Source organism: Ascidia mentula, chromosome 7 (genome assembly GCF_947561715.1).
Source record: "Ascidia mentula chromosome 7, kaAscMent1.1, whole genome shotgun sequence".
NCBI lineage: Eukaryota > Metazoa > Chordata > Ascidiacea > Phlebobranchia > Ascidiidae > Ascidia > Ascidia mentula.
In genome coordinates this window covers 18,860,994-18,872,450 of record NC_138572.1, presented here as the reverse complement: position 1 = coordinate 18,872,450, position 11,457 = coordinate 18,860,994, and the positions used below count along the sequence as shown (strand labels likewise).

The 11,457-nt window shown below is 35.8% G+C and overlaps 1 pseudogene; it reads left to right on the top strand.

Annotated features, from left to right (window-relative positions):
• The first annotated feature begins 8,577 nt into the window (after positions 1–8,577).
• LOC145909735 (uncharacterized) lies at positions 8,578–10,493 on the top strand (annotated as a pseudogene).
• Positions 10,494–11,457: the final 964 nt, after the last annotated feature.

Sequence of the window (11,457 nt, the reverse complement as noted above, 5' to 3'; positions counted from 1 at the left end):
TGGCGTATGTCTTTTTGTTTTTTATTCGCGAACAAAAAAGCATGTTTGAAATTATGGTGGCTAAGGTTGGGCGGAATTAAGTAATTTTGAGAGTTGTCCGCCTTTGAAATGAACATTTGTATATCAGGCGACTTGAAATTTTGCACACAAATACTAGATGGCAGTACAAAACGAGCAGTGAAAACCAAACTGGCGTATGTGTTTTAGTTTTTTATTCGTGGACAAAAACGCATGTTTGACACTATGGTGGCTAAGGTTGGGCGGAATTAAGCAATTTTCGGAGATGTCCGCCTGTGATTTGAACATTTTTATATCAAGCAACTTGAAATTTTGCACACAAATACTAGATGGCAGTACAAAACGAGCAGTGAAAACCAAACTGGCGTATGTGTTTTAGTTTTTTATTCACGAACGAAAACGCATGTTTGACACTATGGTGGCTAAGGTTGGGCGGATTTAAGTAATTTTGAGAGTTGTCCGCCTGTGATTTGATTTTTTTTTTCTGAGGCGACCTGAAATTTTCCACACCAATACTATATGGCAGAACAAAACGAGCAGTGAAATCCAAATTGGCGTATGTCTTTTAGTTTTTTATTCGCGAATGAAAACGCATGTTTGAAACTATGGTGGGTACTGTTGGGCGTAATTAAGCAATTTTGCGAGTTGTCCGCCTTTGATTTGAACATTTTTGTATCAGGCAACTTGAAATTTTGCACACAAATACTAGATACCAGTACAAAACAAGCAGTAAAAACCAAATTGGCCTATGTCTTTTTGTTTTTTATTCGCGAACAAAAACGCATGTTTGAAACTATGGTGGCTGAGGTTGGGCGGAATTAAGTAATTTTGAGAGTTGTCCTCCTTTGATTTGAACATTTTTATATCAAGCGACTTGAAATTTTGCACACAAATACTAGATGCCAGCACAAAACGAGAAGTGTAAACCAAATTGGCGTATGTCCTTTAATTTTTTATTCGCGAACGAAAACGCATGTTTGAAACTATGGTGGCTAAGGTTGGTCGCAATTAAGTAATTTTGAGAGTTGTCCGCCTGTGATTTGAACATTTTTACATTAAGCGACTTGAAATTTTGCACACAAATACTAGATGCCAGTACAAAACGTGCAGTGAAAACCAAATTGGGGCATATCTTTTAGTTTTTTGTTAGTGAACGAAAACAGATGTTTGACACTATGGTGGCTATTAAGGTATGGCGGAATTAAATAAATTTGAGAGTTGTCCGCCTGTGATTTGAACATTTTTGTATCAAGCGACTTGAATTTTTGCACACAAATACTAGATGCCAGTACAAAACGAGCAGTGTAAAACAAATTGGCCTATGTCTTTTAGTTTTTTATTCGCGAACGAAAATGCATGTTTGGAACTATGGTGGCTAAGGTTTGGCAGAATTAAGTAATTTTGAGAGTTGTCCGCCTGTGATTTGAACATTTTTGCATCAACCGACTTGAAATTTTGCACACAAATACTAGATGCCAGCACAAAACGAACAGAGTAAACCAAATTGGCGTATGTCTTTTAGTTTTTTATTCGCGAACGAAAACACATGTTTGGAACTATGGTGGCTAAGGTTGGGCGGAATTAAGTAATTTTGAGAGTTGTCCGCCTGTGATTTGAACATTTTTATATCAAGCGACTTGAAATTTTGCACACAATTACTAGATGCCAGTACAAAACGAGAAGTGTAAACCAAATTGGCGTATGTCCTTCAGTTTTTTATTCGCGAACGAAATCGCATGTTTGACACTATGGTGGCTAAGATTGGGCGGAATTAAATAATTTTGAGAGTTGTCCGCCTGTGATTTGAACATTTTTATATCAAGCGACTTGAAATTTTGCACACAATTACTAGATGCCAGTACAAAACGAGAAGTGTAAACCAAATTGGCGTATGTCTTTTAGTTTCTTATTCGCGAACGAAAAGGCATGTTTGACACTATGGTGGCTAAGGTTGGGCGGAATTAAGTAATTTTGAGAGTTGTCCGCCTGTGATTTGAACATTTTTATATCAAGCGACTTGAAATTTTGCACACAATTACTAGATGCCAGTACAAAACGAGAAGTGTAAACCAAATTGGCGTATGTCCTTCAGTTTTTTATTCGCGAACGAAATCGCATGTTTGACACTATGGTGGCTAAGATTGGGCGGAATTAAATATTTTTGAGAGTTGTCCGCCTGTGATTTGAACATTTTTACATCAAGCGACTTGAAATTTTGCACACAAATACTAGATGCCAGTACAAAACGAGCAGTTTATACCAAATTGGCGTATGTCCTTTAATTTTTTATTCGCGAACCATAACGCATGTTTGACACTATGGTGGCTATTAAGGTAGGGCGGAATTAAATAAATTTGAGAGTTGTCCGCCTGTCATTTGAACATTTTTATATCAAGCGACTTGAAATTTTGCACACAATTACTAGATGCCAGTACAAAACGAGAAGTGTAAACCAAATTGGCGTATGTCCTTCAGTTTTTTATTCGCGAACAAAATCGCATGTTTGACACTATGGTGGCTAAGATTGGGCGGAATTAAATAATTTTGAGAGTTGTCCGTCTGTGATTTGAACATTTTTGTATCAAGCGACTTGAAATTTTGCACACAAATACTAGATGCCAGCACAAAACGAACAGAGTAAACCAAATTGGCGTATGTCTTTTAGTTTTTTGTTAGCGAACGAAAACACATGTTTGACACTATGGTGGGTATTAAGGTATGGCGGAATTAAATAAATTTGAGAGTTGTCCGCCTGTGATTTGAACATTTTTGTATCAAGCGACTTGAATTTTTGCACACAAATACTAGATGCCAGTACAAAACGAGCAGTGTAAAACAAATTGGCCTATGTCTTTTAGTTTTTTATTCGCGAACGAAAAGGCATGTTTGGAACTATGGTGGCTAAGGTTGGGCGGAATTAAGTAATTTTGAGAGTTGTCCGCCTGTGATTTGAACATTTTTATATCAAGCGACTTGAAATTTTGCACACAATTACTAGATGCCAGTACAAAACGAGAAGTGTAAACCAAATTGGCGTATGTCTTTTAGTTTTTTATTCGCGAACAAAAAGGCATGTTTGACACTATGGTGGCTAAGGTTGGGCGGAATTAACTAATTTTGAGAGTTGTCCGCCTGTGATTTGAACATTTTTATATCAAGCGACTTGAAATTTTGCACACAATTACTAGATTCCAGTACAAAACGAGAAGTGTAAACCAAATTGGCGTATGTCCTTCAGTTTTTTATTCGCGAACGAAATCGCATGTTTGACACTATGGTGGCTAAGTTTGGGCGGAATTAAATAATTTTGAGAGTTGTCCGCCTGTGATTTGAACATTTTTACATCAAGCGACTTGAAATTTTGCACACAAATACTAGATGCCAGTACAAAACGAGCAGTTTATACCAAATTGGCGTATGTCCTTTAATTTTTTATTCGCGAACCATAACGCATGTTTGACACTATGGTGGCTATTAAGGTAGGGCGGAATTAAATAAATTTGAGAGTTGTCCGCCTGTGATTTGAACTTTTTTGTATCAAGCGACTTGAAATTTTGCACACAAATACTAGATGCCAGTACAAAATGAGCAGTGTAAACCAAATTGGCCTATGTCTTTTAGTTTTTTATTCGCGAACGAAAAGGCATGTTTGGAACTATGGTGGCTAAGGTTGGGCGGAATTAAGTAATTTTGAGAGTTGTCCGCCTGTGATTTGAACATTTTTATATCAAACGAGTTGAAATTTTGCACACAATTACTAGATGCCAGTACAAAACGAGAAGTGTAAACCAAATTGGCGTATGTCTTTTAGTTTTTTATTCGCGAACTAAAAGGCATGTTTGACACTATTGTGGCTAAGGTTGGGCGGAATTAACTAATTTTGAGAGTTGTCCGCCTGTGATTTGAACATTTGTATATCAAGCGACTTGAAATTTTGCACACAATTACTAGATGCCAGTACAAAACGAGAAGTGTAAACCAAATTGGCTTATGTCCTTCAGTTTTTTATTCGCGAACGAAATCGCATGTTTGACACTATGGTGGCTAAGATTGGGCGGAATTAAGTAATTTTGAGAGTTGTCCGCCTGTGATTTGAACATTTTTACATCAAGCGACTTGAAATTTTGCACACAAATACTAGATGCCAGTACAAAACGAGCAGTTTATACCAAATTGGCGTATGTCCTTTAATTTTTTATTCGCGAACCATAACGCATGTTTGACACTATGGTGGCTATTAAGGTAGGGCGGAATTAAATAAATTTGAGAGTTGTCCGCCTGTGATTTGAACATTTTTGTATCAAGCGACTTGAAATTTTGCACACAATTACTAGATGCCAGTACAAAACGAGAAGTGTAAACCAAATTGGCGTATGTCCTTTAATTTTTTATTCGCGAACGAAAACGCATGTTCGACACTATGGTGGCTATTAAGGTAGGGCGGAATTAAATAAATTTGAGAGTTGTCCGCCTGTGATTTGAACATTTTTGTATCAAGCGACTTGAAATTTTGCACACAAATATAAGATGCCAGTACAAAACGAGCAGAGAAAACCAAATTGACGTATGTCCTTTAATTTTTTATTCGCGAACGAAAACGCATGTTTGACACTATGGTGGCTATTAAGGTATGGCGGAATTAAATAATTTTGAGAGTTGTCCGCCTGTGATTTGAACATTTTTGCATCAAGCGACTTGAAAATTTGCACACAAATACTAGATGCCAGTGCAAAACGAGCAGAGAAAACCAAATTGGCGTATATCTTTTAGTTTTTTGTTAGTGAACGAAAACAGATGTTTGACACTATGGTGGCTATTAAGGTAGGGCGGAATTAAATAAATTTGAGAGTTGTCCGCCTGTCATTTAAACATTTTAGTATCAAGCGACTTGAAATTTTTCACACAAATATTAGATGCCAGTACAAAACGAGAAGTGTAAACCAAATTGGCGTATGTCTTTTAGTTTTTTATTCGCGAACTAAAAGGCATGTTTGACACTATTGTGGCTACACTGTTAAAAATTTTCGTAATATTTACTTGAAACGTAACAGTTTTGTATTTACGGCATGGGAACGTAAACTAGATTTACGGAAAATTTCCGTATAATTATGTTGGTTTACGGAAAATATGCCGTAAGTTGCTTTTCACAACTGATAGAACAATGTAACTATATATGTATGGGATGTATATGGCTTGTTAAAAGGTGATATTTCGTGCCAAATGGCATGTTACGTAAATTATCCCATTCAGCTTGTGACAAACTACGTAATATTATATATTGTTTGTTAAGTTTCTTAACCGTCTAATATAATAAAGTTCTGCTGCCTTCTTCGCTGTAACGAGTTAGTCTATAACGGCTACTACGCATGCGCAAGTTGCCTCGTGGCGAAGCCGAGAGTTGCATCATTCGCGTGCAACATGTTTTTAGTTGCTATAGATTATGTATTGTAGCGATAGAGCAAGTAGCATTAATTGAATAATTACAAATTAATAATAAAAAAAGCAGTAGCTTTTTATACAGGATCAGCCTGGCTTATGAATCAGGAATATATATTTCGCCCCATGGGCATCTTCAGTTCCTTCAGTAAACACATTAAATGATATAAAAACGTCTGAAAAACAGCAACATTAGAGAAAGGGCTAGTGATAAAAAACAACAACAACTTCGACCTCTTGCAATGCTACTGTGTCTTGCTTTGGAACGGTTCTTGTTGTCACATCCGACAGCGCAAAACGACTTTCTCAGTTTAGTTTGTTTCTGATGAAGCCACCAAAATTTCCAATTGTACTTGGTCCATACGTGATGTTTACGCGCAAGAAGTATTTGTTTGTCGTGCAGGGAGATCTTTCTCCACGTACATTTGCTAATTCCGTTCTGATTTAATTTTCTTATCTGTTTTTCAATGCGTCTTGACTGTTTTTAATATCATTTAATGTGTTTACTGAAGGAACTGAAGATGCCCATGGGGCGAAATATATATTCCTGATTCATAAGCCAGGCTGATCCTGTATAAAAAGCTACTGCTTTTTTTAGTATTAGAAAATAAGTTGCAGTGATCGCTAGGCCTGCATCTGCAGTTTTGGGTAGATCCCAATATTTCAATTTTTGAAGTCATACAAATTAATAATGTTTGTTTGGGTTAAGATTTCGTTCTGCTATTTAGTGTAGGGTAAGAATGGTCTCCTTGGCCTGTGATTTGCAATTTTGCAAAAAAATGTTTAACACGTGGGAGGAGAAAATGAAAGATTACAAAAACCACATCCGTCAAGGATTTGAAATGAAATGCCCCGTGGAAAGTTGCAACAAAACTTATTCAGTTGTGTCCTCGTTTTCGTCTCATTTTTCTCGTTGCCACGACGGACTGCAGAAAAAGGCACACGAAATAGATCAGGAAACTTTAACTGAAGAGGTTAATTGTACTCCGTTAGAAACTGAAGAGCAAAGAAGTGTTACATCGCAGATTAACAAAGACTGGGAAAAAGATGTTTTGCTGTTTCATTTTATGCTTCAATATAAATATTTGGTACCAATTCAAACTATTGATAAAATAATTGTGTATTGGAAACAGTTGCTATCAAAGTACACTTCTCAGATATATTTTCAGCTTGAGTCCATTTTGAAAGATGAAAATGTTTGTACTGATATATCTAGCAAAATACTAGATGATCTCAAAAAGCAGGATTCGCTGAACAGTTTTTTGGATTCTGCCAATTTTGGCTCATCTTATCTAAGAGAACAACAGTTTTTGCAGAAGTTTAATTATGTTCCTCCAATTGAACTAAATTTGGGGCACTCAGCAAATTTCAAATTTCAATATATATCAGTTCTGGACACTTTGAAAACATTTTTTAAGGATGAAAAAGTTAAGCAACAATTTTTGAACCCCTTGGTACACTTTGAAGGTTTTCATGACTTTTCAGATGGAAAAATATTTCAGTCAAATCCACTTTTTCAAAATGACAGACATTCACTAAAAATCATTTTATACCAAGATGCATTTGAAATTGTCAATCCTTTGGGTTCCGCCAAACGAAAGCACAAGATTTTGGCTGTGTATTATACCCTGCAGAATTTGTATCCATGTAACCGATCAAAAATAGATTGTTTTCAATTGGTTTTATTGTGCAAAGAGGCCAATGTTAATGAGGAAAACAAAAGCATGTTATTTAAACCATTGCTTGATGACTTAAAAACTTTGGAGACCACTGGTATTGATGTTGGTGTTGGGTTTAATGTGCGTGGCAGCCTGTTATGTGTATGTGGTGACAATCTAGGAAGTCACTGGCTTGGTGGTTTTACAACAAACTTTAGTTCCTCCACCTATTTTTGTAGATATTGTACCATAACTCGTACAGAGTTTTCTACAGACCATGCATGTACAAAAACACTTTACACTAAATCAATATATGACAATTTGCACATGGAAAATAGTAACGGATTGAAGGGAAGCATTTTGAATGACATGCAGTATTTTCATGTTGCTTCCCCTGGTTTGCCCCCATGTACAGCTCATGATGTTTTTGAAGGTGTTGTACAGTATGACCTAATGCTTTACATTGCATATTTTGTAAAACATAAATGGTTTACTTTGGATTTTTTAAATGGCAGAATACAGTCGTTTAAATTCAACGCCCTGGATGCCCTTTCAAAACCAGTAAAATTATCTTCTGTCGGCAAACGTTTGATAGGAAATGCATCACAAAACTGGTGTATGCTAAGAATGTTTCCCCTACTGATTTTTGATAAAATTGTTGACACAGAGAATGCAATTTGGAAACTTGTTATGTGCTTGCGTTCTATTGTTCAGATAATTGTGTCTTGTCATTTAGATGTAAATGCCGTATGCCATTTAGATTCTTTAATATCTGAATATTTGGAATACAGAACACATTTTTTTCCCAAAGTGCCTTTACGCCCCAAGCATCATTACTTACAACATTACCCTTGGACTATTTTGCAATTTGGCCCAATTTGTTATACATCCACATTGCGATTCGAAAGTAAACACTCTTATTTTAAAAATGTAATCCGTCATTCCAAAAATTTCATCAACGTATGTTATTCTTTGGCACACAGTCACCAATTGTTGCAGTCATGTCTGCTTGAGACTGGCTATTTTGACTCAAATGTTGAGATAATTAATAGAAATGTTACGTTTTCCTCTGAAATTGTAAATAATATAAAGTTGGGTGGATATAATATTTTACATTGCACATTGGGTAAATCAGTGAAAGTTGAAAATATTTTGTTTGAAATTGGCATGTATGTGATTATGTCAAAACATGATTTAAATTTGTATGTTGGCTGCATACTTGCTATGTTTATTTTTGAAAGTAAAGTGATGTATGTTGTTCGAAAATATTGTTCTAACTTTTATCCCCAGTATGGTGTACATCATTTAATCGCAAAACCTTGTTGTGTGGAATGTGTCGCATTTGAAAACCTTGCTTGCAAGTTTCCTTTTTACGTTTACCACATTGATGGGCAAAAGCTCTTTGTGTTAAAGCAAACTGTTCTTTAATTTTTGGAAGAGTTAAGTGCAAATTAAAAAAAAAACGATGAATGCAACTTTACTGAAGATACTTCCTGAACTTGGCAAAGATGCCACTTTGCTTGAAAAATGTTCTACGTTTTTGGAAAATCTTGGTGTGCTAAAATTGCAGGATTTTGAACATGTTGAACTGGCAGACTTGCTTGGCCAATTTAATATTGTTCAGGCCAGAAAATTAATTAAAGCTGGAAATAATCTGGGTGAGTTTGATTGTTGTTGGCTGTATATATACATACATGAAAATTAATTTACTAAAACTTTTTTCAGAAACATGTTCAGAAACTTCTACCGAACCATGCTCATCAGAAGGAAGCTGTGATGATTGGCAGTGGGTGTATGACTTTAAAGTGCCTTGGAAAAAATGCTCAACTCTTCTTATGAGTATTTTGGAAAACAAAGAAATTCCCAACCATAACCAAACTAGAGAACTTATACATGCTTGCATCGATGATGTTATGAAAGTAAGCAAAATTAATTGGGCAGTAATAATGTTCATTAACATGGTAAAGTAGTTTGAACAACCATGTTTAAAACACCTAATGTTTTAGATTACACAAAGGCCAGGAAGGAAAAATTTAGAGAAAATTGCATTTCAAATTGTGAAAAAATACCCCTCTTCATTTAAAGATGTCATTGGAGATGTTTGCATTGGCAATGGCCATAACACATTAACCAACCAACTGTATTACCGATGGGAAAATCAGCTTCGCAAGCAAAATATAATTGGAAAATCAATTCAAGGTACACTGAAACGACCATATGGTACAAAAAATTGGGAACCAGTCGTGAACGATTGTGATAGCAACTCAACAAAAACATGGCTTATGAAAGAATTTTCAAAGGCACATCCTGACAAGGATGAGGCTTTAAAAGTTATGCGATTGACATTCTCTCAACAACGGGAGATCATTAACACAGGAACAAGTATCACAAATGTTTTAAAAGAATGGCCATTTCTCCATGAACCACTAGTCATATTTGACCACTATGATACTTTGATGGGAAGACCAAACACACAAGCAACTTTACCAATGAAGCTTTTCAAAGGATCAATGCAGATATACAGGTATAAATAGTATTTTTTTTTCATTTTGAAGGTTATCATGCTTTTTAACCCTTGCTGTTTAGATGTTTGAAAAAAGTTAAATCTCCATCAATTTGTGAATTAATTGGGTCCATAAAACTGCAATGTTCTCAACTGGGCAGCAAAGAAGCCCAGTCCATGGAGGTGCTGTCTTTGTTGGCAGCCTACTTTAAAGAAAAAAAGGAATCTGTCATAATGTGCTACAAGGTGTGCTTGCAAAGAAAATTGGAAACTTTTTCTTAACTAAAGTTAACTTCTGTGTGCAGGATGATTTCATGTTAGAAAATATTTTGGAAGAAATACCACCTACACCTTTTTTGATTGTGTTTGGTAAGTTTTACTTTGGAAAATGTCAGAAAGTAGTTTCATTTTGCTTTGTGTTTTGTTTTGTTCTCTTTACAATTTTGTTCTCTCTTTAGGTGACTCTCCAGCAATGTGTGAAAAAGTGATGGTGGCTGTGGATAAGGTTGTTATCCACTCCACAAACAACTTCTTGTTGGCAGTTGCCAGTTTCTTCTGCCATTTCTACATTTACAACATCAGCTATCCAAAAGCAGCTGAAAGCACTTTGGAATTTATCCAGAGGTGGGTACCATAATAAATACTGGCTACTACATTTATCATGCTTGTACTTGAGCGGTTTTATTTACCTTTGTTCAGTGTTTATTTGCAAATAAGCACACACAACATGTTTATTTCTGCATTGTATTCAATCTTTGAGTCCTTTTTGCAGATTCATTGAAGGAATAAATGACCCTGGTTCAAAAGGTTCGAAGAAAATGAGATATGCTGGGGTAAATCCCAAAATACTGAAATTGGCAAAATTGATGAACGCCTGAGAATTAAACTGAGCAGTTTTCGTTCAATAAAACAACGTATCACATGAAAATTTTGTGGTTTTGTTATAATTTAAATACTGAAAAAATGCTGTAGGCGTTACGTTATAACACAGTAGAATTTACTGATTTTTAGTAATTTATTTACAGTGACGGTGTCAGTAATTGTAACGTGTCTTTTTGCAGTAACGCAAACGGTCTTTTACCGTAAAACTTACGGACTGGTCCGTAAAATTGCTGCCAGGAGTTTTTCCAGTAAATTTTTTTAACAGTGTAAGGTTGGGCGGAATTAACTAATTTTGAGAGTTGTCCGCCTGTGATTTGAACATTTTTATATCAGGCGACTTGAAATTTTGCACACAAATACTAGATGGCAGTACAAAATGAGCAGTGTCAACCAAATTGGCCTATGTCCTTTAGTTTTTTATTCGCGGACAAAAACGCATGTTTGACACTATGGTGGCTAAGGTTGGGCGGAATTAAGCAATTTTCGGAGATGTCCGCCTGTGATTTGAACATTTTTATATCAAGCAACTTGAAATTTTGCACACAAATACTAGATGCCAGTACAAAACGAGCAGTGAAAACCAAACTGGCGTATGTGTTTTAGTTTTTTATTCACGAACGAAAACGCATGTTTGACACTATGGTGGCTAAGGTTGGGCGGATTTAAGTAATTTTGAGAGTTGTCCGCCTGTGATTTGATTTTTTTTTTTTGAGGCGATTTGAAATTTTCCACACCAATACTAGATGCCAGTACAAAACGAGCAGTGAAAACCAAACTGGCGTATGTGTTTTAGTTTTTTATTCACGAACGAAAACGCATGTTTGAAACTATGGTGGCTAAGGTTGGGCGGATTTAAGTAATTTTGAGAGTTGTCCGCCTGTGATTTGATTTTTTTTTTTTGAGGCGACTTGAAATTTTCCACACCAATACTATATGGCAGTACAAAACGAGCAGTGAAAA